Below are 6,389 nucleotides of genomic sequence, written 5' to 3'. Positions count from 1 at the left end.
AGTTTAACAGCGTCTTTTTAAAGGACTTTTTAAGGACTTTCTCAGCCCTTTGGGGTGTCCTCCCCCAGCCTGAACTACTGCAGTTGAAGAAGCCCCTGACACTCTCTAATCTAAAATTTATGCACAGCATACGCTTACTGAAAAAGCCATACTTCAGGGAAGGCTTGTTTAAACTATTTCAGCACAGCAAAACAGTGTTTGTTGCATTAAAATAGCCAAGTGGAAAAGTGGCTAAACTTTTTTTTTTTTTTTAAATCTTGGCTGGCTACGTTGCTACAGTTTTGTTTGGAATAGCAAAGCTAAATTAACAGACAGTTATTTTCTAACCAGACGACACAGGATGCACGAGAAATTTGGAATACGTAATGTATCACCACAAAAATAACTGGAAAGGATGACACGAAACACAGTATGTTTTTTTCAGTCTCCAATTTAGGGAGAAAACAGCTTTTTGTGCGGACCAGAGTTCTTGGAACAGTTCAAGCTTATGCCAAGAAAAACATGTTGCATATGTGAGTTAAAAGTAAACAGAATCAGACAAACAGAAATACAGTTATGTTCATCCTATTAGCAGTCTTATAATACAATATTCAAAAATAATACCTGTCGGTTGTACCTCAAAATGTAGAGTGGCAACTTCTGAAAGTAAATGTCGGGAAGTGCCACTAAAATGTGTATGAATTGGAAAAAGACTGCTTTTTCTCTCTGTATGCAAATGAGCCAGGTACCTCATCATGCTGTGTTACAAATAATAGTTGCACTGATGCTTATATTTATTACTAAATGCGTACATAATTTAAAAATTCCTCAAATAGCCTAATGGTTTGCTCACAACTATCTCTACAACACAGTAACCAATGCATCTCTTATTTCACTTTGAAATAGCACAACACTTGTTTTTCTTCAACAGAGTATCAGGAAAAGCTACATTCATAAAATGGGGAGCATTCTCTAATTTAGATCAGAACTAATCATAATTATTGTGCTAACTAATAGTCCTCTAGTTCAAATGCAACCAAAGCTTAAGTATTGCCACATATTTAAAATGCCTATCCAGCACCCATAGAGTAGTGAGGAGGCAACAGCTCTCCAATATCTTTGACTTTCTCCATGCAAAGAAATTGTGGTTTCACATCAGTGCTTTGATCTGTTTTCTCTCAGACTGTGATAGCAGAAACTTTACAATAAACATATTCCTAGCTATAAATGAAATAAAAAGCACAAGTTCAAGTCAGAAATCTATTTCCTCTGGTGTTACTGTATATTTGTCAGTGTGACATAGCACATTTGAAACCCATAATCATAAAACAAAAATTTACAGCCAAGGTTTAGGGTCTACATCTGTTTCTCTGGTTTTTGTACTGCAATTACCCACTGGACAATTCAGAAAGCAGCACTATGAATCATGTACTGCACACATGGTAGTGCTGGTCACTTTTTTGTTAGTACAAGAGGCTGAGGATGCCATAATGTGCTTCACTGAGAGAGAGAGAGCATTAACTAGAATTAGGATGAGTGCACCAGGCTCTCTAATAAAAATGACTTTACTAGAAGCAACAGAGCACTTCTGGAACATTACAGGCATATTTATAGCATGGAAAAATTAAGAAGTGCATGCAGAAATTCTCCCCAACTAAGTACCTCAGGGGAAGCAGACTTTTTTTTCTTTTGCATGCATTTTACTATTAATCAAATGTAGCACTCTCTTGAAACAGTTTTGACAGCAGAGTAAATGGTTACTAGTGAATGATGTGTGTGTTTAAGCAGTGAAAGCAGAGACAAAGTGATGTTTTCTTCTACTCCCTAGGCAAGAGCTGACACTAAGCTTGCTGCTTCAGCTTTGATACTCACAGATTCCTTTGTGTCAGTTGCTGGGAGAATCACTGGCAGTTCACTAACCCTGCCTCACACACAGGGGCTTTGATTTTTTACCTCTTCATTGACGATAGATGTTAATATGAAACAGTACTTGCCTGCCTTGGCAGTTTTTTTTTCCTTCCCCCCAACTGGTGATACAAATCTGAAAAATCTGAAAACCTGAATTCCCCCTTCACGACATGTAGTTTTTAGTGTTGAAGGATGTTTTCTTCATGTCTTGAGCACATGAATGATGTCAAAAAATTATGGGGAAGAAAATCGCTAGGTCACAAGAGAATGACTGAATATTTAAAACTCTGTAAGGTAGTCCTAGGAAGTGGGTACCAACTGTGAGCAAGAATTGCCCTGAAGAAAGTAAAACAGTAAAATTACTGGCATGAAATGGCACAAATGACATGGAAAAAACATGAATACAGTGAAATTAAGTAAAAAGGGGGTTTCTTCAGTCTGCTATACACTACTATGCACAGCTTGCAATGACTGAAACAGGAATTTGCACTAAGAAGGGTTATTTCAGGCCTGAAATATAGCAGCAACTGGTGAAAGACAATTCAGTGCAAAGCAGTATTTTATTTTAGATGGGAAAAGCAGAGTTAGTCATCTCCAGACCCAGAACTCAGGCATACAACCAGTTTGCAAATCACTTACTGATAAAGGTTTTTTGTCTGTTTTAATCAGTGGATATGTATTTGTAAAGATGCCTTTAAAGCTGATTGTTTAATTTAAAGGATATAGAAATAATTAATCTCCACAAACTTGAGCAAACAACCATGTTTCTTAGAATCCATACAATCCTTTGGCCTGCAGCCAGGGGAGAACTGCCCTACATGATAAAACCAGGAGTTTATCTGGCTCAGCAATCCATTTCTAAGAGTGACTGCTACTAGATATTTCTAAGGAAAATACAGGAATCCCCAGTGATTGGCAAAGTATAACTCATCCACAGGTCCTCTAATAGCCTATTCTCTAACAGCAAATCACTTAAGCATTAAGGCATGAGATTTAATATCCCTTCCAAAATTTCTTTCTTTTGGTAATAGCCCTGATATTCTACATAGTCCTATATAGCCAATGTCTTTTTGGATTGTGATAGATTTGTAGCTCTGTGACACATAAGTAGATAGTATCTTTTGAGATAAAGAAGGATAACTTTTAAAAAACAGACAAACAAACAAAAAACCACTGTAAAACTCATCCACGTTGCAAATAAAGGAGAGAGCAAACTGCACCTTTTTGAGGCCCCAAAAGCTGATGGCTGCAGGCTCCTGAAAGGTTGGCAAAGAGGCAGTGACATCACATGCATGAAGAGGAGACAACATGCATTTTTGAAGGATATAAAAAGAAAAGAACATTATTAGATTAAACACTGGCTATATACTCAATCTACACTTGCTGTTTATGAGGATCCTGCAGTGCAAACATCGCTGCTAAATGGTTGCCAGAAAAAAAAAGTGAGGGAAAAAAAGGTTTGTTTCATTTTGTTTTGTTTTTAAATGACTAGAAACTGCTGTTTCAAGGTTTAGCCAAGAAAGAGATTTTTACTGTTAGCTTATAAATTCCTCAAAACATAGAATTATAATGTAAATGCTGAGGTAACTGGAGTGCCATGCATGGCACTGACACATTGCATTATATAATCCAGGGAGAATGAAGGTTGGGACATCTATAAAATGTAAGCAGGATCAAGATGTATGAAAGAGCAGAAGAGCAAGTATAAATGCTGAATATTAAACTGCAGAGACTACTACTACTACTAACAATAAAGTTTCCTATACACTGAATATGCTTTTGGTTGGCTGAAGGTGAAAGAGCACAGAGCTCCATTAAAACTAAAACAGAGATTCAAAAAGGCTGTTCAAGTAACTACTTTGTTTCTGCCTTTTTTAAGGAGGTAGAAAAAAGAAAGTTACTTAAGAAAAAGATAGTATTTCCTGATGGTTTGATATCCTGAAATGTGTCTGAGACTGTATAAATAAATAATCTGAGAACATGCAGAACAAATGGGAGTTCCAAACATAGGCATCTTACCACCCTAGCTGTAATCAGAATCAGAGTATAAACAGGGACAACTGTATTTCTTCTACAGGTTCACTAATTGCAGCTTAAACTCTTGATGAAAAGTTAGCTCTGATGGCTTTCTTCTAGAAAAAGACCAAAGTTACCAAGCAGTGATTGGAACTCCAGCTCAATATATACATATTTCCTAACAAAGACTAACCTTACCCTAAGGCCTATTTCATTTAAGTCAGACTTAAGCAGCATTTAAGGCTTGTGCTCCTGCACTGGTGACAAGGACAACCCATACTGAGGGATGGCAGAGGCCTGAGATGGCTGAAACACACTTGAGCAGAGCTCTGGTCGCATAAAGCCCAGAGCAGGTGGGCCATGAATGTAAACTGCAATAGACCCATGCAGGGCAGCTTGACATGCTTATTAATGAGAATCCAGTTCCCACTCATCTAGTTCCCAAACCTACATCAAACACTGAAAGAACAGCCCACTATCCTATCTCTGGGTATCTTAGAAAGAAGAATGAAGGGGTGACTGGAAAATGTGTTGGCATTGCTACCTGGCTAGCAGGGGTAATGACAGCAATGACAATGTGGTGACATTGCCTGAAATCTGCTGGTAATGATGATCATCATGCCAACACCTCCACTCTGCCTGTTGCCCTAATGCACTGTACTTTCACACCTTTGTTTCTGTCATGCAGATGTGCTTTCTGTTTGGGAACAGCCTGTGTAAATAAATGCTGTAAATGAGGTAGAATTACCCAGAAACTGAGGTGTATATTTAGCAAATCGATGTCTGGGTTTTTTTGTAGAACCTGTGCCATCAATAATGTGTGAATTAACTGAGGGCACATGTCTTCTGAGGGACACTGTTATCACTGTAATTTTATCGATGTAGCCTGAAAAGTAAACTTTACTAACAGGGTCAGTTTTACAAGCATTCAGGTTATCATAGTGCAACTACTGTTGAGCAGGTAAGGGATTCTGTATATTCCTTTTATACTACAATAACTGGGCTGTGACAAGTAATACTCTTTCAAAAAAGAGCAACTGCTTCCTCCCCCTATATTGTTATATCAATGTAACATTCAAACACAGATGAGATCTCAGGAAAAGTCAGGCTGGGCTGGACCTTATTTGCATTCAGAACAAGCAATCGCACCATCAATGACATCCAGTCTGAAATGTTCACAAGATGTTTCCTGGTTTTCAAACTCTACTAGAATATACTTATCAAATTGTTCTTTGGTGCATTCCTCAAATTCTATTTGACTAGTGCAATTTAAGCCAACAAAGAAAAATATGCATGGTCCCAAGCTGCTTCACTAAGCTAGTCCCACATGATTAACTAGATCTGCAAATTCTCATACCCTTAGATTGCAAGACTCCCATATTGGACCACAGAAGGAATTGAATGTCCACACATATAATGTCCATGTTCAGGGAATCACAACTGACACACATGCTTCAATCAAAGACAACTTACAGAGCTGGTGTGCAATTAGCACACTGCCATAGGCTTTGTGTAGTATCATGGATTTTTTGCCCTTTCGGGACCTTTAGTCCAAATATAGTGGTGGACATGAAAGCTGGTCTCTAAGCATGTGGTGGTCCCTCAGCATATCAGGCTTGACAGATCTATAAAACTATCAAACTAGTTTTGCAGAAACTAGACCAAAACCTCTTCATTTGGGCATCTTGACCCTTCTTCTGACTGAAAAGTTCTGCACAGACCTTGTCATCACACTGCAAGAAACCACTTCTTTCAATCCAATCACAGTTTTGAGCAAGCATCCTCAAGAACAGGCTTCTCATTCATGAGACACTGATCTTCCACATATTGTTATCAGACTATTAGAAAAACAGACTTACTTAACTTCATATGGAGACATGGGAAGAAGTATGTGTGTTCTGTCCTTTGCCAAATGGCTTTGAGATCTCACCCTTACTGCGTCCATCTATTCTATCTTGGGCATGAAATATGTCAAAGGGTACACCAAAAGACAGGGTTGTGGCCAAGCTCTTTCAAGGAATTTTAAAGATTGTTGGATGGGTAAAGAAAGTCTGAATCTACAGAAGCTTTAGTTACAAGAAATGCATGTGCACAATCTTAATCCTAAGAAATGTGCAGTAATTCTCCCTAAAAAGTACAGCGAGTTTTTATCCCCAATCAGATCTTAAACAACAAGTTGGTGCATATGTGCTAATTAAAACCTTTAAAAAGTTAAAGGTCCACCTGTTGGATTCTTAAATTTGTCTAAAAATTGTTAGGCATTTTATTTTATTTTATTTTATTTTATTTTATTTTATTTTATTTTATTTTATTTTATTTTTTAAACAGACTTATTAAGAGCAGAAGGGCACACCACTGATACTAAAGCCTATACTACTAGCTGAACAATGCAGGAACATTACGTCACTCAGAGGTAGAACTTCACAAGCATGCAAGAGAGGCTAAGAGCTTTGCCAACACAAATTATCAGCCAGAACCTCACTGGA

At 37.8% G+C, this 6,389-nt stretch overlaps 1 protein-coding gene across 3 annotated transcripts in view; it reads right to left on the bottom strand.

The window, feature by feature from the left end:
- The window catches only part of RARB (retinoic acid receptor beta), a 280,456-nt gene that overhangs the window by 92,933 nt on the left and 181,134 nt on the right, over positions 1-6,389 (bottom strand). The gene's annotated exons all lie outside the window — the stretch shown is intronic.

This window comes from Geospiza fortis, unplaced genomic scaffold (assembly GCF_000277835.1).
Source record: "Geospiza fortis unplaced genomic scaffold, GeoFor_1.0 scaffold231, whole genome shotgun sequence".
Taxonomy (NCBI): domain Eukaryota; kingdom Metazoa; phylum Chordata; class Aves; order Passeriformes; family Thraupidae; genus Geospiza; species Geospiza fortis.
The sequence above is the reverse complement of the archived record's forward strand: the minus strand, read 5'-3'. Positions and strand labels throughout refer to the sequence as shown.